The sequence below is a fragment of the Camelus bactrianus genome, chromosome 3, assembly GCF_048773025.1.
Source record: "Camelus bactrianus isolate YW-2024 breed Bactrian camel chromosome 3, ASM4877302v1, whole genome shotgun sequence".
Classification (NCBI taxonomy): domain Eukaryota; kingdom Metazoa; phylum Chordata; class Mammalia; order Artiodactyla; family Camelidae; genus Camelus; species Camelus bactrianus.
In genome coordinates, this window is record NC_133541.1 from 106,095,109 (window position 1) to 106,120,033 (window position 24,925).

The 24,925-nt window shown below is 36.4% G+C and overlaps 1 protein-coding gene across 8 annotated transcripts in view; it reads right to left on the reverse strand.

Moving 5' to 3' along the window:
• Positions 1-24,925, reverse strand: part of LOC105069853 (sperm-associated acrosin inhibitor) — a 319,348-nt gene that overhangs the window by 198,557 nt on the left and 95,866 nt on the right. For 7 of the 8 annotated variants that reach the window (XM_074360895.1, XM_074360898.1, XM_074360892.1 and 4 more), the window contains one exon: positions 10,085-10,200. The gene's annotated coding sequence lies outside the window, so the exon portion shown is untranslated. Of the gene's footprint in view, positions 1-8,202; positions 8,672-10,084; positions 10,201-24,925 lie in introns of those variants that run through there. The other variant, XM_074360897.1, reaches the window with a different exon arrangement.

The window sequence follows — 24,925 nt, forward strand, 5'->3', positions numbered from 1 at the left end:
AGGAACTTAGGGGAGTGGAGCAGTTCATTTATCTGTAAGGAACTTACACTTGGAAATCAGCAGTTTGTCCTTGTGCCGTGTGTTATAAACATTCCTGTGTGTTTCTCCTACAGACTTGATAAAATGTCTCTCTTATCATGGATCAAAGTTATTTTCATCATTGCCTTGGCATTTCCTCTTTATTCTGGTAAGTCAGTTTTCCAGTCTGCGTGAAATGTTTCCCATATCTTAGAAAACGCAGGAAACAACTTCTGTAATCTAGGAATGAAGGAGCTTGTTTTTTATTGGGTTTGTAGACCATAAACTGATAAAGTGAAAAAAGGGCACGTTACAAATGCCTTTTTAACATTGCATCAGAGGATGCCTTTTCCTCGTTTCCCATTTTGGACAAGTGGAGATAGAGTAGCGGGTTAGAACTTTGCTCTTTGTTCATCAATGACTAAAGAATATTACCTAATTATTTTTTTTCTTTTTGATGGCCAGATTGTTAAATGCAAACTACGAAGAGGAATGATTTTTTTCTAGGTTTGGAATTGCTTCATATTCTGATTTTTTGATCACCCACTCTGAGTCCCCTAAGACAAGCTTTTGTCTAAGGAGAGAACACATTGACACATCTGGCAAAGTGATCTCTCTCGAAGCTCAAGGTAGACCATGAATTTGAGAATAAGGCATCTGTGGGCTATAAGACAGACGCACACATTTAGATCACAGTTCTAACTCACCAAGTACTAATTGATTCCTTCATATTTAAGTGATATGCTCTAAAGCATTGTCTTATCTGTCTAGGACGTCTCATCTATAAAAATGGGAAGAAAAACAGTGACATCTTCAGAGAAGGATGTTAGGGGTTTTAAAAACACATACAATTCATTTTCACAGAGTTAGAATAATTGGGAATTTAAAAATATTTCCAAATTTGATATTGTTTTGTGAATGTTTTGTTTTGCTAATGACATGAAGGGCTTGCCTCATTACTGGGAGGGTCTTGAGTAAGCAATTTGCATAGATTTCTGCTACTAAGAAATAGCTGTATTTACTAAAGACGATTCTTCTACCCCCTTTCCTCCTCTTCTCCCTCCTTTCTCCCCTTCCCCTCCTCCTTCCGTGTCCTCCTCCTCTCTTTCTCCTTCTTCCTCTTCTTCTCCTCCCCCAGCCCCTCCCCTATCTTCTCTGCCTTCATTTTTAACTTTTCCATCTATGTGTTGGTTGCAGAAACCTCTTTTGCATCTGTATCAGAATTCAAACTTCCGGTAAGTTAATCCTGATGGAGGTTGAAAAAGCTAAACCACTTTTCTATATTATACATTTTGTTTTGTGGGGGAGGTAATTAGGTTTATTTATTTACTTATTTATTTTAATGGAGGTACAGGGGATTGAACCCAGGACCTCATGCATGCTAAGCATGTGCTCTACCACTGAGCTATACCCTTCCCCTCTATAGTATACATTTTAATAGCAAAATTCATAAAAAATGTACAACAGAGGTCTTTCAAAAAACAAAAAGAAAGTGTTAGTATTACATTAAATTCAAAAAAAACATAGAAACTTAGTCATGTGAAGCCGTTTGTCATTATCTAGACAACATAAAAATGTGCATATCCCATTACACAAAAATTTAATTAATGGGCATAAGTGTTGTGTCATACAAACATCTGACACAGAGCGGAGGGTGTTTACAGTAGAAGTGTTCATCTCAGCAAAACAAGAGAAAACAGAATCAATCTAAATCTACATTTAAGGGTGGATAATATAATGATAATTTCTATATACCCACATAGTATAATATTACATAAAGGTGAAAAGTTAAACTACAGTTCTAAATTCCTGAATAAACATAGTCACAAAGAATTTTCAAAAGCAGATGAGGTAAACGTACACAAAGTATTGTTTATGTCAATTACCAGTACTGTCAACATTAAACAAGTTGCACTTATAGCTGCATATATGTATGCACACACACAGACTTAGTGAAAGTATCAAGACAGGGAATGAGAAATAGAAAAATTCCACTTCATGATTTCTTCTTGAGTTTGGAAGGAGAAAAATCTAAAGGGAAGTGAAGATGGTGGTCACTAAATTACAATGACACGTTCTGTGATCTCTTTAAAAAATCATACCAGGTTTATAAAAACATTGGTAAAATTTTATTTTTTAAGTGGGATTTCTGTTTTATAAATTTTAGTGTCAGTGCTTAAAACTACTTATAGACTGTATTTTCTAAAGTTGATGTCTGGCCCTTCATATTAAGATTAAGCAAAATTTTACTGAGACTTTCATTCCCTGAGAAAGTTTATATTGTCTCTCTATGTTTAACAGCCAGACTGTAAACTATATACAGGAGCTTGCACCAGCGAATATGTTCCACTCTGTGCAACGAACGCAAAAACTTATGACAATGACTGTCTGTTCTGCCGTGAAAAGATGTAAGCGCACAGTATAAGTATTTGGTCTTCCGAGGTATGAAGAAATCATCACAAAGTGATAGGAAAATCCTTGTTGCTGATAACCAAGGCTCAACATACATAGAAAATTACTAAGACCTCTGTAAAAAATTAGAGGCCACTCTTGTTCCTTTCCCTGAAGTTCTTGTTTCTGAAAGTAATTTTGTATTTGAGCTCTCATTATAACTTTGTTTGATATTGTACAAATGTGTAAATCAATTAATTTAACCTAATTATGTGTCACTAATGGCAGGCTAGCAACCAATACAATGTAATTCTGAAGCCCAGATGCAGAATGATAGCTCTCTATGGTGGCCGTGTAATTGACCCTTGCAGACTTCTAGCTGAAGGAAACTAGGACCAAGGCCATTCATGCTAAAAAGGGACTCCTCTGATGGTCAGCTTTGTCTCACAAAATCCATGACAGCCTCCAAATCTACATTGGAGAGCAGGACACTGTGGTGGAGTACCTCCATCTAATCTCATTTCCTGTTCCTTCATCCTGAAGGAGTGTGCAGTTTAAAGGTTCACCCAGCCTTCCTACCTCCCTCCTTATTCTCTCTCATAGGTGTTTCATCTCACAAAATCTTTGCACATTTAATCCCTTAAATTGACATCTGTTTCTGGAGAACTGCTGAGAACATCTCCAATCTCTCCACTCTTAGATCTGGGTGGGTCCCAAGACTGAGACAGGACTGAGCATGTAGGAAGAGTCAAGTGACCCCACAAGGGGACAGGACATGTGCCAGACCCGAGGAACAAGCCAAGTCCAGCTGCTTCTGGAAGTGGAGCACAGCCTCTCCATGCTATTCCACGTTCACATCCTCCTTTTTAAAAAGGTTTCCAGTGTCTCTGTGTTTAGACACTGCAACACCCCAACTATATTCTGTATGCATGGTATCTACATTTTTGCATCATAGAAATGAGTTCAGTCTGTGCAATGGATGGTCAGACTTAAAGCAATGAATGTAGTTTCCTCTGTGATAGAATCCTGGGAGTTTAAAATTCTCCTTTTTAAAAATAGTATTTTTATTTCAGAATAATTTAAAATTTACAGAAAAATTTCAAAGATAGTAGCAAGTTTTTGTGTCTTTTATCCAGTTTCTTCTAAGGTTAACACCATGTAGAACCCTGGCACACTTGTCAAAACTAAGAAATTAACATTGGTATGTCACTGTTAATGAACCAACAGAATTGTTTGGAGTTGATCAGTTTTTCCATGAATGTCCTTTGTAATATTTCTTTAAATGTAATGTACTTTATTTCTTCCTTAAAACTCTTTAATTTTTTTCTCTGTCTCTTTCTTTCTTTATAGAGAAAACAATGCCAACATTGATTTTCACCATTTTGGTGTATGTTGAATATTGACGAAGCTGCACACCAATATGGCTTTTTTTGTAATCATGTTTTGTGGCGCCTTCTACAGGCAATTAGAGTCTTCTCAATCAGAGCCTTAAATTCATAACTGATCAGGTAAATCCTATGGAACAGAAGATAGATTATAAAGCATTCAAAGTTTTTCTAACTTCCTGTGATTTTCAGGATTTTGATTCTCTGTGTTCAGTTACTCAATGATAGTTTAAAAAATGAATGTCTTAATTGAAAGTTTGATAACATAAAAGCTAATTTAAGATAATAAATATTTCACTCATTAAAATGTTAGAAATGATGTTATCTTTATTAAAATGTCCTTTCTTTGACTGGATAGTGAGTTAAGACATGTGCATACTTTTGATAACTATAATCAAAACAATATTTTCAAAAGCAAACAAGTAATACATTACTCAGTGTTTAACAGAAATAGATTCTTGGGCTTCTTCCTGTCCTAAAGAATCAAATTCTCCAAGAAAGGGGGTCTAGGAAATTGAATTCTAATAAGCACCTAAGGTTAATGTTATCATCACAAATGTTTGGCAATGAGAACGTTAGTTAACTAATTGGCACTTAAATTTTGTAATTCAATTCATTGGAGAACCTATTCAAAGATACTGTAAGATTTCTGAGGCTTGGGGAGAATGTATCATATCATTTCCCTTCTCTCTCATAAATAAGCCAAAAGGTAGTTGAGTGATGTTCAAATGCTAGATGGCACTGCTTTCTTCAGCCGAGACTGTCCATTTGTGGGGTAAGCGTGATGATGCGATGAAGGATTTCTGTTTCTTTTCATCTCCCAACTAACAGGAAGCAGCCATTAGCTGAGTGGCCTAGAGCTCATTTAAGCTCTATTTTAATGACAGAAATGTAGATTGATGCCTGGAAGACAAGTACAGTCTGCCATATATTATCGGGCATGATCTCTTTTGGTAAAATATTTCATATTTTTATTGAAATGTATGATTTACGTAGGGCCTTCTTGTTTAAATTCTCCAATATTAATTCTTAATGAACATATATCCATTGGAGTGTACATTTTTGGAGTCATGTTGTAAAATAAAGCATTCAGCTGGTTTCATGACCTATTTCCTTGTGGAGGTCTTGTAGGAAAAATACTCCAAAAAGCAAATCAAAATCAAAATGAGATAGCACCTTCCACCCATTGGAACGACTACTATCAAAAAGGCAGAAAATAACAAGTGTTGGCAAAGATGTGGAGAAACTGGAACCCTTGTGCACTGTTGGTAAAATGTAAAACGGCGTAGCCACTATAGAAAACAGTATGGCAATTCCTTAAAAATTTAAAAATAGAAATAGAATAGAATTACCATATGACCCAGTAATTCCACCTCAGGACATACACTTAAAAGAACTGAAACCAAGACGTTAAAAAGACATTTGTATACCAGTGTTCATAATGGCACAGTAGCCAAAAGGTGGAAAGAACACAAGTGTCCATCAACAAATGAACAGATAAATAAAATGTAGTATATATATACAATGGGATATTATTCAGCCTTAAAAGGGAAGGAAATTCTGACACATAACACAACATGTACAAAATTGAAGACATTATACTAAATGAAATAAGCCAGTCATCAAAAGACAAATAATGTATGATTCCACTTGTAGTCAAAGCCGTAGAGACAGAAAGTAGGATGTGGTTTCTTGGGGCTTGGGGAGAGGGAGATGGGTAGTTGTTTAATGTGTACAGAATTTCAGTTTTGCAAGATGAAAAGAGTTCTGGAGATTGGTTGTTCAACAGTCTCAATGTAGTTAACACTAATGTGCACAATGAACTCTGCACTTAAAAACAATTAAGATGGTAAATTTTATATGTATTTTACCACAATTAAAAATTTTAAAACTCTGCAGTGAACACTGGTACATTCATACATGTATTATTTTATTTTTATTACAAATTATATAAAAATATTATATAAAAATAATGCCATTTGCGGCAATATGGATGGGCCTAGAGATTATCATACTAAGTGAATTAAGTTAGACAAGGACAAATACTATATGGTATCACTTATATGTGGAATCTAAAATATGATAAAAATGAACTTATTTACAAAACAAACAGACTCACAGACACAGAAAGCAAACTTACGGTTACCAAAGGGGAAAGGAAGGTGACAAAGTAGGAGTTAGGGATTATACAGACTACAAACTACTACACATAAAATAGGTATATAACAAGGTCCTACTGTGTAGTACAAGGAACTATATTCAATCTTGGAATAAACTATGATGAAAAAGAATACATGTCTGTATAACTGAATCACTTTGCCGTACACCAGAAACTAACACAACATTGTAAATACACTATATACTTCAATTAAAACTGAAAAAAAGAAAATCATTTGTACATCTTTGCCAAAAGCGCATTAGCAATGGAAGAAATGCCACATTTAAAAAGTAAAAGCTGATAAAGCAACAACAAACTATTTGATGGAAGCACTTTTTAAAACCTGTATGATCATTGTCATTCCAAGGAATCTCAAATGGCCTAATAAAGTTCTCAGATGTTAAAAAAATATATATATATAAAAACCTGTTATGTATCAAGTCTTAGGTAAGATGCTAGGGAAAAGCTGTTGAGCAAAAGTAGATATAATTCTGTTTTCTAGGAACGTCCAGTGTACTGGTTAAAATTATCTATTGTCAACAAAAGCTCTATAAAGCAGCTTCCCACGTGTTATCTTAGTTCTTATAAAAATCTTATTAGGTACACGTTGGGTTTAACTTTTAGCCAATAATGAAAATAAGAAACTGGGAATTTAATAATACTTAGAACTTGACATTTCGGTAATAAAAAGTAGTTTTAATATGAAACTTGTTATTTTACTGCTTTTTAAACATCGTTATTTTGGTATTTACATGCCCAAAACAACCATTTTTCAGTGTAATACAATGATTTTTGTAAACATACAGAGATCTACAACCATCACAATTCAGTTTTAGAACATTTACATCATCCAGTAAAGGTCTCATATTTTAGACCATTTAGACTATTGATGGTCTAGCCAAATGCAGAACAGTTACTGAGATGTAAGAGTCAGTATGTGTGACATCTAAAGGCAGGTTTGGTGATTATGCCTCTGGTATGTACAGAGATGTCAGAGTTCTGAAGAATAAATCCCTTTTCAGAGAGGGCAGAAATAAATGAACCATGCCATGGTACAGGTACAAAGAGGAAGAGATCACTGGTGCATTTATCTGAATAATTAAAATATAATTAAAATTCAAGATGACTTCAATTGAAATACTTCTTTATGAGGCTCTATAGGGCTAGTTCTTATTCTTCTATCCAATCAGATGATGAGATAGTATGTACACCTGTTCACAGTTCCCTGTTTAGGCAAAGGCATTCAGCTCATCACCACAGAAACCCACTTGGGACAGCCTGTCAGCTCCTTAACCTCATAAAAGAGTAATATTGTTTAGTAAAATTTACTTTTATTACCATAATAGTGTATTTTAGTATATTTACAATCCTAAGTCCTAGTTCCTTATTATCAAAAAAAAGGACTTAATTACACATCACTCACATTTCCATGAAGACTAACAAATGCACAGAACGTTAACATAGTTTTTGAAATACAAAATAACATCTTATTTCTCTTCACTGCTTAAAAAAAAACCTTTAATAAAATGTCAAGCAAGCTTTTTTTGTACCACCCCTACTTAAAAGCAAAAAATAAAGCATAAAGCAAGAAAGGCAATGTTCAAATACACTGAGATAAGATGGTTCATGGGTTTTGCTTTCATGATTTAAGATAGAACTTCAATAATCTACAATTTTAGGTATTACTTAATTACACCTAACTACATATCTATGAGGACTGGAGAAAATAACACGTCTGTAAACCGTTACCATAGTTTTGATGATAAAAGATACTTTATTAGTAAGAAATTCCGTTCCCTGGTTAAAACACAAACACACACACACACACACACACACACACACACACACACACACTTTAAGAACATTTCAAACCACCTTTTTTTTGGCATCAACCTTTCTTATAAGCAAAGCACCCAACATACCACAGCAAGGGCAAAGCTTTAATAGGCTGAGATACGATGAGTCATAGGATTTACTTTGATGATTTGGAATAAGATGGAACTCAAATAATCTACAGGAGAAGACACTTACTATAGGACTCAATACTATCACTTTTGGAACAACAATTTTATATTCCTGGAAATAGAAGTAATTTTCTAACATCGGTTTTCCCTCAAGAGTTTGTACAGGACTGTTTCTCATTTAACTATAAGTAAATCTTTGAAGTATTCATTGTGTTCTTTCAACCGCTTATAGGTCTGACAGTGACAGAACAAGAACTCACAGGAGACATTACATTTTTGCATGGTTAATGTTTTTTATTTAGGAGATCATTGTTTTCATAGAAAATGATTTATGCCCTATGTTTTCTAAAGCAGGAAATTCATTCAAATCACACAGAGTCAGAAATACTGAATTCAAGAATCCTGAACTTTAATATCAAAAGGAGTGTACAGGTCACATGTCATGCGTGCTGAGTTTCCTTACCCTACGCAAAAACCGTGGAAATACCCTTCAGTGAAAACAGGAAGAGTAAGAGGAATCATTTCACAGAGAAAGCTATATCAAGGAATCAGTAGGGGAAAAAATGACTAAATTTAATTTGGCCACCACATTTTCTAAAAAGAAAAAAGAGAAAGAAAATAGGTACATTAGAAATCCTGTATGAGGCACACGTGTTTTCCCCAAATGAGAATTTTTGTTGAGGAGGGTATAGCTCAAGTGGTAGAGCACACGCTTAGCATCCATGAGGTCCTCGGTTCAATCCCCAGTACCTCCACTGAAAAACCAAATAAATAAATAAACCTAATTACCTCCCCTCTGCAAAAGCAAATTTACTTAAAAAAAAAAAAAAACCGATTTTTGACTGAAGTACTCAGCTTGGCAGAATCTATTGTCTGAAGGGCCAGGCCCCACCCAGGTCCCATGCCCAAGCTCAGCAGCTGTCCTTTGTCTTTCCTAAGCCAATGAAACCATGCTTGCTTACTCTATAAAAGCTCACCTTTTGACCTGAAAAGTGTTTGTAAGAAGCAGCAGCCTTCTCTGCCCCAAAATAAATTGACATTGTTGCCTATCTAATCTCTGTCGAGTTTGGGAGTTTTCTGTCTTGGAGCCCACTGTCTTGATTCCGACCTGGCTCTCCGTGCAGACTCCGATGGCTTTACTCATCCCTATGTGCACTGGGGAACTGCGCCCTGGGGCAGATGCTCCTGAAGCTTATCTCACAGGCTGGCTGATCCTCTAACCAGGCTTTGAGTCTTTTCTGACCCTCAGTTCCCTCTGCAGGCGTCCCTCTTGCTTCCTATCCCACCTGTGGAACAGGAGGACCGACACTCTGCGGCCTGCTTGCTGGGCCTACAGTGTCTCTACCGGTGCTTCTCCAGCTGTGACAGTCCTCCTGCTGAATTTCATTTCCCTGAGGTTTCTTTCTCTAGTATTGTCTTCCTTCTTATCCCGCTCCCAGTTCCTGAGCACCCAGAGCTCATTGATCCAATCTCTGAAAGCCATGATATTTTGAACCAATCTCCACAGGAAGGAAAACTGTGTTTTTTTCTATTGCTAGATTCACACTGGAGTGTCTAGGAGATTCTATCTTTAAATAAGACATAACTGAATACTTTATTGTGATCAAGAGAGGGCATGAAAATCCAGCCTAATTCAAAGTTAAGAGAATAACAGAATTTCTGAAATTTAGTTCCAAGTACGATGTTTACAGCACAGGCCTGCTTTATATTGTTTCATTCTACCTCTAGTCACTTTGTCTTTCCTGGGTGGTTTGTGATTATGCATGAATAAAAAAAAAGTGTGGAGAAAAGCTAAAAGACATATGCCATGCAGATAGAAATGAAAAAATATTTTTGTAATGAATATATTATCTTAACGTAATAAAGAAAAGCCAAACATTGTCTTGAGGTGAAATGATTCATCCATGACTACTGTTGTTAACAGCTTAATTAAATTTCATTCATTTAACTAATTTGGATGTGTTGATAAATGAGAATAATTATAAAGATAGCCCCACAACAAAATTCTTCAGAAATGGTGATTCCTTTACACTGATACAGCTTTTGTGCCAAGTTCTTTATGTGGGTTTGAGTTAATGGCAGCACTGACTATCCTAGGATTGTTAAATGAGGCATTAATATTGAAGAGAAGCATTAGTATAAAGATAAAGATACAAACTGTTTCTTACCCAACTTCACTGCGAAAAGCACATGCATTGTTGTATGTGTTGCCATCTGGTCCACAGACAGGAAAGTATTCATTCATGCAAGTCATCGCTGTATCTTCAAACTTGTCACAGACAGGCTGTAAAGTCAGAGACATTTTAAGATAGATAATAATAATAACAATATGAATAGCATCTGCCACACATGGTGAACATACTGATGTACAAAACTTAGTCCTTTCTTGATTTAATATTTGACTCTTCAATTTGAGTTCTAATTTAAATATTGTAATTTTAATATCAGAATACCTCTTGGCACATATAAAGGGCTCTGTGAATACTTTGAGTGAATAAATGAAAGTAGCTAGACCACAAGTTCTATTCGTATCTCTTTATTTTCTTTTCCACTAATCTATTCTGAGCTACTATCGCCTCTTGCAGGACAATTACAGTATCTAAGTGGTCTGAATACAGCCACTTTTAATTGCTCCCACAAGTTTGTATTGAATCCCTGCATCTTTGCTAAAAACACTGCCCATTTTTTCCTAGGATCAACATGCAAAGCCTTGACTTCCTATGAAACTAAATATCCATGGCTCTCATCTTGCCCCTTATTTTCCCAGCACGTATGTAACACATCACTTCCCATTACACACTTCCTCCAACAACCCAGCTCTAGCCCAATCTTGCTATCTCCTGCCTCTGATCAAAAATATGGCATCGTGCTGTTGGAGAAAATAGCATATACAATCATATATTCTGATGCTATAAAAATTCCAAGTTTTCATTGTTAATCATCTGAATGACAGTTTACAGGATGTATTTCCAAACTTGTTGACATTCCAAAGAATACCTGTGCAACCAGAGCATAGATTAATAACAACAACAACAATAATAATGATTCATTTTTTGACAAGTAATCATCTAAAATAGGATAAAGAATATTATTCTTTGTAAAAAAAATATGATATATGTATTTGTGGTAATGTCTCTCTGTCACCTGAACTAGATATTAATATGCAAGAAAAATTCAAAAATTACATCTCAATCAATATACATTCATTTATGTCTGCTGTGAATCTGACTACATTTCACACACTCTTATGTAGTAGTTTATATAACTCTAACAACTCTGTCAAAAGCAGGTAATCTCCTCACTTTGTAGATGAGAACATAGAAATATAGTAAGAGCATGAACTTACACGAAGGCATTCAGTATATTCAAGGAGTAGAACCTGTAATCAAATTCCTTATATATAAGCCCAATATACTTTAAAAGCGCTCCTTGCATCATCCATTGATGAGCATGAGCAGCAGCAAGAAAAATTATCAGGATCATCAGTAAGGTCCCTATTCATAGTTGGCCCAATATTTGACAACTGCTGAATGAGTCAAAGTTTTCCACTGACTAAGAAAAATTACTCACCAGGGAAAACAGAAAATGACAAAATGAAGAAAGAAACAGACCTTATTATTTGAAAGAAAGCCATTTTGTCTTCTAGTGAACTGGCAATGAGGCTCTGGGAAAGGAAATGAGAGTAGTTTGAAAAGACACAAATCCTTGTACTGGTTGATCAGTGGACAGTGAAGGAGAGGCACCAGGGCTATTTACATGAAGGATCCTTACCTCAAAGGAGTATCTCTGCTAATTTAACCATCTCTACACTTCCAGTTAGAAGAGTCCCTCCCTTTGGTTCAGTCTCCATGAACACTTCAGGAAGAATAAAAATATTCTATTTTTATTACTATTCTATTGCTATTTCTATTATTATTATTATTAAATATAAAGCTGTAGATTTTTTTGTAGATGCTGTTTATCAGGTTGAGAAAATTCTCTTTTATTTCTAGTTTGCCGGGGTTTTTTTAAAAATCAAGAATAGATTTTGGATTTTGTCAAATTTCTTTATTTTCTGAGATGATCATACTGTTTTTTTTGTTTGATGTTTGTTACTATGTCAAGTTACTTTGATTTAAAAATGTTAAATACAATTTGCATTTGGTAATAAATTTCACTGTGTTGTTTTATATATTGTTAGTTTCATTTTTTTATTTTGTTTGAATTTCTGTAATCAATGATCATGAAGAATATTTTGTATGTAGTTTTCTTTTCTTATAATGTCTGTATGGTTAGATGTCAGTTTAACTGACTTCAGAGAAAGATGTGGAAAGTGTTTCTTCCACTTCAGTATTCTGCAGGATTTTGTTTTGAATTGATAGTATTTCTTTATTATCAGTTAGGAAAATTTTTCTAATAACATTTTCTAGGTAACTCTAAGTATTTTCCTTAGAAGTTCCTTACCTGAAATTTCAATTTATTTAATAGGTATAGGACTCTTCAGTTTGTATATTTCTTGTGAGTGACCTTTGGTATTGCATGTTGTTCAAGAAATTTGTGCATTTCTTTTTCATTTTTTTACCTTTTCTTTACCAAGTTTATTGAAATACAGTTGACATATGACATTTGGTTAAGTTTAAGGTGTACAGTTTGATGACTTGATACATTTATATATTGTAAAATTGACTATCACAATAGGGTTAGTCAACACCTTCATCACTTCATATAATTACCATCTCATTTTTGTGCTAAGAACATTTAAGATCTAGTCTCTTAACAACTTTCAAGTATATAATACAGTATTGTTAACTACAGTCACCATGCTATACATTAGATCTTCAGAACTGATTCACCTTATAACTCGAAGTGTGTATCCTTTGACTGACATCTCTTTAATTTGCTAACCCTCCCAACCCCTGGTAACCACCATTCTACTCTCTTGTTTCTGTGAGTCCAACTTTTTTTAGAATCTACACATGATTGATGTCAAACAGTATTTATTTTTCTGTGTCTGACTTATTTCACTTAGCATAATGCCCTCAAGGTTCATCCACATTGTATTAAATAGCAAAGAACAGGATTTCCTTTTTTATAGCTGAATAATATTTGTAGATAGATAAACTACATCTTCTCTAGCCATTCATCCACTGATGAACACTTAGGTTGTTTCCAAATCTTGGATATTGTGATATCTCATTGTAGTGTTGATTTATATTTCTCTGATGATTATTTATGTTGAGCACCTTTTCATGTACCTGTTGGTCATTTGTATGTCTTTGGAAAGATGCCTATTCAGTTAATCAGGTTGTTTGGGATTTTGTTCTTGTTATTGAGTTGTATGGATTCTTGTATATATTTTGGATATTAATCCCTCATCAAATAAATGGTTTGCAAATATTTTCTCCCATTACATAGGCTGCATTTTCATATTGTGGATTTTCATTTTGTGTTCAGATGGTCCCCCCAGAACCTGGGTTCTCTGGTGGTGTTTGGGAGCCTGAGTTCACAGAGGTCCCCCAGAACCACGGGGACTGGCCACGGTTTGGATGTGCCAGGAGCTTGGGTTTGCTGGAACCCACGGGGAGCTGCCCGGTGTCGTGGGGAGCTGGATAGTGCTGAGGTGAGGCAGGAAGTGGTTCACAGGAATCCTGTAGCGGTCTGGTGCCATGGGACATGCACAGGGTGGGCCCGAAACCTAAGGGTCACTGGAGCTGCCTGTGGCTTTGGGCCTGAGTTCACGGGAGCCCACTAGGAGCCTGAAGTCACAGAAGTTACTCGGAGCCCCGGATGCCACTGGTGGCCGCTGGCGCCAGAGCGGGCCAGGAGCCTCAGTTCACACCGGTCCTCTGTGAGCCGATGAAGCTGCCTGGACCGCGGGAGCTGCCTGGGGCCATTGCAGGCGGCGGGGTGAACCAGGGACCTGAACCAGGGGGAGCTTACCAGAGGCCTGGACGCCACTCTGCGGTCGGGAGCCAGTGATCACCAGGATGAGTCACGGGCCTTGGGTTCACGGGCGCTGACCAGCTCCGGGCGCTAGAGTTGCCAGGTGCCTGGAGCAACCGGGCCGCGTTCCCAGGAGCCTTTGGGAGGCACAGCCGCAAACGCCGCCTGCAGCCGTGGGCGGGGCCTGGGGCGGTTGGAGGAGGCTGGCGTCCAGGTGAGCCTGTTTATGTATTCAGCACAGCCCGCCGGGCGCTTGGCGCCGAGGGCCTGTGGAGAACGCAGGTAAGAGGGTAAAGGGCCGGGGGGGGGGGGGGGGGGGCTGGGGTAGGGAGACAGTTGGGTGAGCCGGTTTCTTGATTAACGGAATCCCACTGGGAAATGGGTACCCAGGATGCGCCTTCGGGGCTGGTGGAGCTGCCTGCGGTCCTGGAGCAGACCGGCGCTGGGGTGAGGAGTGGAGCAGGGGGACACCTAGGGCTGCAGGAGTCGGCCAGGTGCTGGGGCGGGCCAGCCCTGGGGTCCGCAGTGAAGTCGGGTACAAACTTGACTCGGCTTCTCCCGTGGACTGCCTATATTGGGAGAGGAGTAATGGGCCTAGAATCTAACTTTCCTACACTGCTCAGTGTGCGTCGTTGCTTCGCACTGTGCTTCACCCAGGTGTTGGCAATCCCTCACCTGGAATGCTAAACTCCTGTGAAAGTATTGTTCGTGCGTAGTTCGTTATTCAAATTGATGTTTCTTGGCTGGAGGTGTTGGGTGGGTGGAGGGAAGCAGAAGTTTCTACGCCGTCGTTTTGATGAAATACTGTGCGCCGAATCCTCTATCAGGGCTATGCCTCACTGTTACTGGGGAAATGTCAGTTAAATTCTCTATTCCCAGCATTTCTGCGTTGATTCCTTGCTGTTCTTGAGGGATTAATGAGGTCAAGAATAATAGGCCTTCCAAATGTGTCAGATAAGGATGCAGAATTGGAGGTGGGGGGAGGAAGTTAATCTGCTGAAGGTGGGACTCTTTAAAGACAATTCTTGGATCTCCCGTCATTTGTCCACTAGGGGATGACCGAGTATTAGTGATAGAGTTGGCTGTCCTCAAGTATTTCTATTTTATTGCCTCATTCTAATTAGCAGTCAGTGGACATGAAATGGCATCTCTATCATTAATGAACAAATTTACTTTTTCCTTTTTTGTTATTTTTCAGTTTCTCTGGTGAACAGTTTTACTGGACCATGTGTTAATCCTTTGAGTTACCAGAAGATGTCGAAAATAGTGAAATTAATCACTGGAATGTATTTTTTGTCAACTTTGTGATCCCTGAATTTGTAATTTTTTATAATTCCTGACTCTAATGACCTTTTTCATCCCAGGATGTTTCTATCTTCCTCATTACTTAGATCATTAGCTTTTTTTGAGTTTAAAAGACTACTGCATTTAGAGGGTAGAGATGAGGCTACTCTTTCAATTTCTGTAATGAAGCAATTTGCCTGACTCATCTTGCATTTCCAGACTTTATTTTCTTAGTTTGTAAATCAGAATAACTAGACTGAATGATCTTTCTCAGCTCAGTTAAACCCTGATGATTTGATCTGTTGGTTACAAACTGTGTCATACAGTATCAGGAGTAAATTCTTTTTTTTTTTTTTTTTTTTTTTGCTACTGAGTTGTAGGAGTCCCTATACATATATTGGATATTAACCCCTTATCAGATATATGATTTGCAAATATTTTCTCCCATTCCATAGGCTGCCTTTTTATTTTTTGATGGTTTCCTCTGCTGTGCAGAAGCTTTGTAGTTTGATGTAGTCCCACTTATTTCTGCTTTTGTTGCCTTTGCTTTTGAGGTCAGATCCAAAAATGTAAGACCAACATCAAGGATCTTAAATCTGTGTTTTCTTCTAGGATTTTTATGGCTTCAGATCTTTTATGTGACTCGTTAATCCATTTTGAGTTCATTCTTGGGTAAAGTATAAGATAGGTGTTCAATTCCATTCTTTTATATAAAGCTGTCCAGTTTTCCTGACCCTATTTTTTAAAGGGAGACTGTTCATTCCTCATTGTATATTCTTAGCTCCTTTGTCTAAATTAATTGACCATATATGCATGGGTTTATTTCTGGCCTCTCTATTCTTTTTCATTAGTCTATGTGTCTGTTTTATTCCCATATCATACTGTTTTGATTACTATAGCTTTGCAATACATTTTGAAATCCAGAAGTGTGATGCTTCCAGTTTTGTTCTTCCTCAAGATTGCTTTGGCTATTTGGGGTTTTTTTGTGGTAGCATATTAATTTTAGGATATTTGTTCTATTTCTGTGAAAGATGCCATTGGGATTTTGATAGGAATTGGATTGAATATGTGGAATATTTATTGCTTTGGGAGTATGGACATTTTAACAATATTAATCTTTCCAGTCCATAAACACAAAATATCTTTCCTTTTCTTTGTGTCTTCAACTTTTTCATCAATGTCTTACTGACTTTTGTTTGTTTGTTTTTTGGTGGGGGAGGCAATTTGTTTGTTTGCTTGTTTATTTAATGGAGGTACTGGGGATTGAACTCAGGACCTTGTGCATGCTAAGCATGCACTCTACCACTGAGCTGTAACCTTCCCCAATGTCTTATTGTTTTTAATGTAGAAATGTTTCACCTCCTTGGGTAAATTTATTCCTAGATATTACTTTTGATGTAATTGTAAATGGGATTGTTTTCTTAATTTCTCTTTCTGATAGTTTGTTAGTATATAGAAATGCAACTGATTTTTGCATATTCATAGTGTATCCTGCAACTTTACTGAATTCATTTATTAGATATAACAGTTTTGGTGGAGTCTTTAAGTTTTTCTATATATAAAAAATGCCATCTGCAAATAGAAATAGTTTTACTTCTAATTTGGATGATTTTTATTTCTTTTTCTTGCCTAATTGCTCTGCCTAGAACTTCCAGTATTATATTGAGTTCAAGTGGTGAAAATGGGCTACTTTGTCTACTTATGAACCTTAGAGAAAAAACTTACGGCTTTCAATATTGAGTATGATGTTAGCTGTGGGCTTGTCATATATGGCCTTTGTTATGTTGACATAAGTAATAAAGTACTTCAGTACTCAGTTTGTTGTGAGTTTTAATCAGGAACGGATGTTGAATTTTGTCATATGCTTTTTCTGTGTCTATTGAGATGGCTGTCTAATTTTTCATCTCCTCAGTTTGGATTTGTCTGGTGTTTTTCCCATTACATAGGGTTTTAAGTTTTTGTGAGGCTAGAACACTATCTTTCTATAATCTATATCTCTCTATTAATATATATATATATAAACTTGAATGTCTATTGTTATCTCAATCTCTTATCCACTACCATAGGATGGTGGATTTTTCTAACTTTCTCCCCTTGCAATATACACAACTTCCCAGTTTATCTGGGAAGAGACATGAGCCAGAAACCTGGCTCCCATCAGCTGTTATTCATTTCCTTATTTGTTAAATCCCAGTATTTATACATTGGTTTTAGAATTGTTTAAATCAAAATTAATACTGTATTGTAGTTCTTATAACATCTACAAGTAAAATTTATGATGAGAGTACAAAGAATGGCGAGGGTAGGAGGAATAAAAATACACTATTTAAAGTTCTCACTTTATACTTAAGTCCTTTAAATTTCTGTATAAATTTTAGAATCCATTATAAACACTCAAGAAAAGAAATTACTGAGATTTTTGATTGGGATTGAATACAGTCTGTATATCCATTTGTAGAGAATTGATATCTTCACAATATTGTCTTCCAGTGATGAATTTGGAATATCCCTCACCTTGTTTAGGTTTCCTTTAGTTTTGTTTAAAACCATTTTATGGTTTTTGCTAGGGAAGTATTTCCTATATTTTGAGGAACTTATTCCTAAATATTTTTGTTTATTGTGTTGTTGAATATGGTTTCATATTAGATTTTTATATTTATGTATTAGTTTTTTCTATAGAGATAAACTGAATTTTCTCTATATATTGACCTTACATACACTAACTTGATAAGTTTATACATCGGTTGAGTACTTAGAAAAGCAGGCATCAAGACAGAGATTAAAAGTGCCAAGAGATTAATTGATAGACAGCCTTAAAATATAAGTGGAGAAGGAGTGTAAGTAGTTCGGGAAAGCAATTATTCTATGATGCACATCTGACACTTGTGAAAGGAGATAGCAAAGGCAGAAATAAAGGATAAAGAGACCCTCAGACTTTAGTGAATCTCTGAGAAAGCCTCAGTGACCCATGGAAGAGCATTGTTTCAACTTAAGCTATGTGGCAGATCTGGAAGTCATTGAATCTGGTGACCACCGATATGTGCACTGCTCATAGCTGATCTCCCTTGAAGGGAGATCCAAATGATGTACCACTTGGGCTGCCATGATTCCCTGTTTCTGCTACTCTGTCTACTTCTTCATATATGTTTGGGGAGCAACTGCTCCAGTGTCCAGTGGGCCTGTTTTCCTGAGGGTAAACTAAGAAGAGGGAAGTTAGTAAGATAAACTCTGGTCACTGTTACTGCAGTTAGTCTTGGAACCACAACTGGTAATCAGTATCACCCTTTTGTACAGTCCATATTAATTCCACTTATCTCAGCTATGCTGGTCTCAGTGGCTTATTTGCTGGTGTAAGTCAAGCCATCATTCCTGAGATATTTGAGCCCCTGGTAACCATAACTTTTCTAGGCTGGGTTTACTGCATGTACCATTTATAGTCACAATTGGGAAAGGTAGTAGCAAGTGACATCCATATGAATTAATTGTTATACACATATTTCTTCTTGTAAATGTACATCTCTTCCTGTTGATTAGGGTCAATTACTCCTACCAAGATAAATGACTCTTCTTATCAATTACTATCCCTGGAAGTCTGTTGTTTCAAGTGGTAGTTTTAGTTTGTTTTTCAATGGGACTCCTGCAAGAATGTGCTTTATTTGGAGACCAGTACCTCTAGCGAGCACAGTGCCCGAATTTACACAGATGGGAAGTATAAAGTTCCCAGTGGCATATTAGGAGAGATGATTTGTGGGACCACTCCTATCGGAAGATTGATGTGATCTTATTGGGGATGCAATAATATATAGTTGTCTCTAATTCAGTATATACTGTATTCTGAAGGATCCATACCTGATCCTTGCAGAGAATTGTCTCTGATCTGGTGCCTAGGCTATGCCTTCAGCAGGTCATTCCGATACTCTAGAAGGCCAGTAGCTTCTGGTTGGTGTTCTATGTGTTACAACAATTGTATCCCATAGTCATGAGCCCATTCCTGTGACATATTTGCTGTGAATGTGGGTGGATGACATGTTGTGTAGGGTCCCATGCTTGTGAATCTGGTACCCTGTAAGCTCCTTGATAGTGTGTTCGTTGAGACTTTGCAAGCTGGAATTACAAACCCAAACCTGAAATAAGTGTGTGTTCCTATGAGAATGAACTATTAGCCTCCCAAGAGTGGGAGAATGGAAGGAACTTAATGTGGTCAGGTTGTCACCACGTTGATAATTGGTTGATAATTGGACCTGAATATACCTATTCAGGACACATTATTGATCTTTGTTGCTGGCCAATTGAATGTTCAGAGATAGGAATCACTAGATAGTCCTAGATAAATAAGGTTCATATGCTGGCCCCATGCGTAGCCCCCATCTCTGCTACAGTGGCCACTTTATTCATGATCCCATTGTATTTGTACTGCTGTGTCTGAAGGCAAAGCAAACATCAAATGTATAAGTCATTCTGTCATCGTGGTTATTCAGTGCCCTTTTCATGATAGATGCTTTCTGTTTGGCGTTAATATGTGATATAAAGATCTTCTTACTCATGCATGTGCCAATATGTCCATCCACGTGTCTCTACTACAGCCTTTCCTTTCTTTTCCTATATATATATGTAAATATATATATATATATTTACATATATATAAAATTTATTTACTTATATTTATTTATTTTTATATATATATATATATATATATATATATATATATATATATATATACACTTTATTTATCTATTTTTCCCTCACCACAGGCTTCTACACAAGGTTGATGGTAGACTCTGTCCATTGTGTGGCTATAATGCAGCTGTCTCTTACTTCCAGCTTGCGCTGACATACCAACCCACCCATTTATAAACCAAGGTCAAGTTTTTTATACTTTCTTCAGGTAATTTACAGGACCCACCCCTGTGGTGATGTGTATGAACTGACTCATACAGAATCTAAGGGAAATTAGTAAAATTGTAAGATCTGTCTTCCCCTTTGTTTCTAATCCTGCCACCAAACTGACCTTAGATATTTCAGAAAGCATCCTTACACAGAAATGAAACTCTAATCCGTATTTTTTGATGACTGGTGTAGCCAAGTAGTCAATATTTTTTAATTAGTTTTTAACTGGAAGAGGCAATATACATCTGGATTGATTTGTCCTAGGGGTCAAACAACTCTTTTATTTTTCTAAGTGTTACAAAACAATTTACAGGTTTTTGTTTCCCCAAGTGGATCCCCTCTAAATTCAGTATCAAGAATGTTTGTTTTTGTTTGTTTGTTTGTTTTTAACTCCTGCAAATAGAATATTATACTGACACAAAGATTCTTTTGGATGTACTTGTTTGAAAGAGTCAAAAGTGTATAGAGAAAAAAATCAATTATGCACAAAATGATCATTATTTGGACCATGATATGTTTTATAAAACATGGTTATTTTTATCACACGTGGTAAAATAATTCAAAATTTCCCCAATCACTCACTCATATCAGGAACTGTAAGATAATGCAGAGTTTTAAACATTCCTGTTGTATAAAATTTAAAGTATTTGCAGAAGAAAGAATCAGACGCTGTAACTTTAGTTGAGAAAACTAATGGGGCATATACTGATTTAAAATTAATCATAGTTCAAGCTACCTCAATAGGAGTTTCGAATTATTAAAACAATTTTAGATAGAAAGTATGGTATGGGTTTGGAAGTGCACAAATAAAAACATAGGATATAATTCAATTAACTCTAAATGGATTAAAGATTTGCACATAAGACCTGAAGCCATAAAACTCCTAGAAGTAAATATAGGCAGTAAGTCTTGGTGGTGATTTTTTGGATTTGACCTCAAGAGCAAAGGCAACAAAAGCAAAAATAAATAAGTGGAATTACATCAAACTAAACAGTTTCTGCAAGCAAAGGAAACCATCAACAAATGCAAAGGCAGCCTATGGAATGTGAGAGAATATTTGCAAATTATGTATCTGATAAGCAGTTAATATCTAATATTTATAAATACAAGGACTCATACAACTCAGTAACAAAAAAAAAATCCAATTAAAACATGGGCAGAGGATCTGAATAGACATTTTTCCAAAGAAGACATGAAAATGGCCAGTGGGTACCTAAAAAGGTATTCAACATCAGTAATCATCAGGGAAATGCAAATCAAAACCACAATGAGGTATTACCTCAGACTTATTAGAATGGCTATCAATAACAAGGCAAAAAATAACAAGTATTGGTGAGGATGTAGAGAAAAGGGAACCCTTGTGCACAGTTGGTGGGAATGTAAATAGGCACAGCCACCATGGAAAACGGTATAGAAGTTCTTAAAAAAGTTAAAAATAGAACTAACATATGATCCAGTAATCCCACTTCTGGATCTATATCCAAAGGAAATGATATCAATATCTTGAAGAGATACCTGCACTCCTTTGTGCATTGCAGCATTATTTACAATATGCAAGATTTGGAAACAACTGAAATGTCCATCTATTGATGAATGGATAAAGAAGATGTGATATATGTAAGTGGAATATTATTTAGCTTTAAAAAGAATGGAATCCCTGGTATGATACAATGTGGATGGACTTTGATGGTATTATGCTAAGCAAAATAAATCAGACACAGAATGACAAATACCTTATGAGCTCACTTAAATGTGGAATCTAAAAACAGGAGCAAAAACACAAAACTGAGCTCATAAATAAACAGAACAGATTGGTGGTTGCCAGAGGCAGGGGTTGGGGGAGAAAATGGTTGAAGGGGGTCAAAAGATACAAACTTTGAGTTAAAAATAAATAAATGGGATGTAAGGTATAGCATGGTAACTGTAGTTAATAATGCCAAATGGCATATTTGAAAGCTACACAAAGAGTAGATCTTAAAATTTCTCATCATGAGAAAATAAAATTTGTGATTATGTATGATGACTGATGTTAACTAGACTCATTGTGACCATTTTGCAGTATTTACATATATTGAATTGTTGTGCTGTACATCTGGAACTAAAACAATATGTTAATCACTCCTTAATTAAAAAATAGGACATAATATTACCCTGTTGACAATTAGCAGGGCACTCAATGAAGTAGCTTTAGAAATCCTAATTTGTTGCATAGTTTTTCTATCAGTAGATAAGTAAATCCACTGATTTTATTGTGTAATCTCTGATTTTGTATGTCCCACTTTCTATAGGAACTCTGGTTGCAAAATAGAATATTTATCAACTGAAATATTAACTCATTATGAAATCACTCTTCTGATGAAAGCTCACAGATCTATGTATTTATATAGTTGTAAAGCATCTTCAAGCCTGCCAACTTCTCCCTTCTCCCTAACAAAGGGATTTGTGTGAGAGAAAATAAACACTTTTCTGTGCTCTAATGCACTTGACTAATATAAACTTAAAGAATCTCAACCTCTTTGTTTTACTAGTGGTTCTTGTGCCAAAAAATCTAAGGGAGGTTTGCTCTCTGAATATGCACTGATGGATTCTCATTCCATATTCCTTTTTAAAAATCTTTTTCCTCTCCTGTTAGTTCTACTCGAGTGGTATACTAATAAATGCCACCTGTGAGAGGGTATCAGTGCTCAAATAGTGCGAGATATGTAATTGTACCTTGCAGTTTTAGTACTCCTTCCAAATATCTTCAGGAACACCATAAACCTTCTAAATGCTATGTTGCCCTATCAGGACACTATGCAAAAATGGGCACATACAGTACTGAGTATCCTAAGGCTCCCAGAAACACCCTGGCAGATCACTGTGTGTCCTTCGTATGATCTTCCCACTTTTAATGTTCTGCCCACTGTCTTCTTTCTTGGATGAAATGCTCCTTATCTCTGCCCTCTGGGACTTTGCTTTCCCTTTCCTCTGCTGCCTCCTGGTGTGGAATTTGTTTTGACGGACTCAATGTGTTTCATCTTCCAGGATCACACTGTGCCAACCCTTCTCACAAAAGGCACTTAATTAGTGCCTCCACTTGGAGGTGCATTATCTCTCTATGTTCACCTTCTTCTGAGGTGGTCCTTGATGACTTATCACTTTCCAGTCTTTCAAAAGTTGTGCTTTGCTGATAAGACAGAGCAGAGGACATGTGGTTTATGAGGCAGTAAGTCAATCCACAGTCCATCAGGAATGATTCTGTGTACTTAGGAAGATCACACCTTAAAAAGTGAACACAAATTCCTTGTTCCAGTTTGTCTTCTAGAAAGTAGGGGAGAACCTTTTGTTGACATCTTAATTTCTATCAATTCTAAATCAGTGCTTTATTTTTCTTGAGCATTTGTGGGGGTGGAGTGAGAGAAGAATAAAGGAGCTAAATTGACAGCTTCATTGAAGGCTTCTCAAAGAAGCTGGCCAAAAAATAAAATAAAATCCAGGCTTCTCTCTGTAGGGAATATGTCTGTGAAATGCATGAAAAGGATCCATGTATTTTATCCAAACAGCAGGTGCCTCTATTTCTTTCCAGAAATGGTTTCACGTTGTAAAGCTGAGCTCTTTGAGCTCCTCCGTTCTGTTCATCCTTGACTCTGACTTATGGCAAGCCAACTTCAGTTCTGGTGTGTACAAGAAGGGCTCTATGTCAGAAAAAACCTCCACGATAACTCTAGTGACCCTAGGGACAAACAACCTGTTCTAAACACCATAGTTGTCCGTGGTTGTTAGAAGAAATTGAATGTGTGATAGCGTAAAGGGAAAGCAACTTGAAGGGGAGAAGTTATGAATTTGTTTCCTGTTTCATATGTTCAAAATGTTTATGTCTTGAATAAGTAATTTCTCCAATCTGCATATGAATTGAAATAAATGAGTTAATTTAACAATACTTTGAAAGACTACTATGCATTTAACCCTATTCAAGGTGCGTTTAATCTATATTTAAACAATGATCCCCGTCTTCGTAAAACTAACCTGTTAGTAGAAGAAACACACAGTAGCTAAAGACCTAATAAAGAAGTAAATTTTATAGGATACTAGAAAATAACGATTGATTTTTTAAAAACATAGGTTGGCTAAATGGGAATTGGGAGTGTTGGGATAGACATGTGGGTATGTAATAAAAAATAAAGTAGTCAGGACAGCCTTATTAGGAACTGGCATTTGAGCAAAGACCTTATGGAGGTAGATTTAGCCAAATGTTTATCTGCTAGAAGAGTATTCCAAGCAAAGGGAAGAGCCAGAGTACAAGCCCTTAGGCTGGGATGGGTCGCTTGGCATAACTGAGGTACAGCAAAGCAGCTGGCATCCCTAGCATGGGTGAAGCGGAATGAATAGGGGTGAGAATAGTAATAGAAGTTAAATGGCAGGGAGGGTCACATCATGCAGATGACTGTAGGCTGTTTCAGAACATCAGCTCTTACTACTTCTGAAATAAAAAATTATGGCCGGTAGTCTCCACTTATAAACTGGTAAAAGTGAGTCATATCTTTCAGGGTCCCTTGGTAGATTTGTATGCTTTTTGTTGTGGTTTATGTCCTTATTCTCATGCAATTACCAAATGCCTGCTCATCTCGGTTTCTTGACCCCATGCCCATTACATGCAGGCTAATACCTTAAAGAGAAAAGTCACATAGGATACTGGACTTATTTCAGTGTATTCCTCCTTTATCTGAGATCTTGGTCTCCCAAGTCCTGGCTTCACTGGTAATTCTCTGGTGCTTTCAGAAATTACATATGTATATATATACATAATATACATATATGTATATATAGTGTGTGTTGTACATATATCATTTTATATAATATATAAAGTATAAATATTTATATAATAAATTATATTTTTAATCAAGTTTTTCTAGTTATTTTCAAAGAATTGTTTTGAT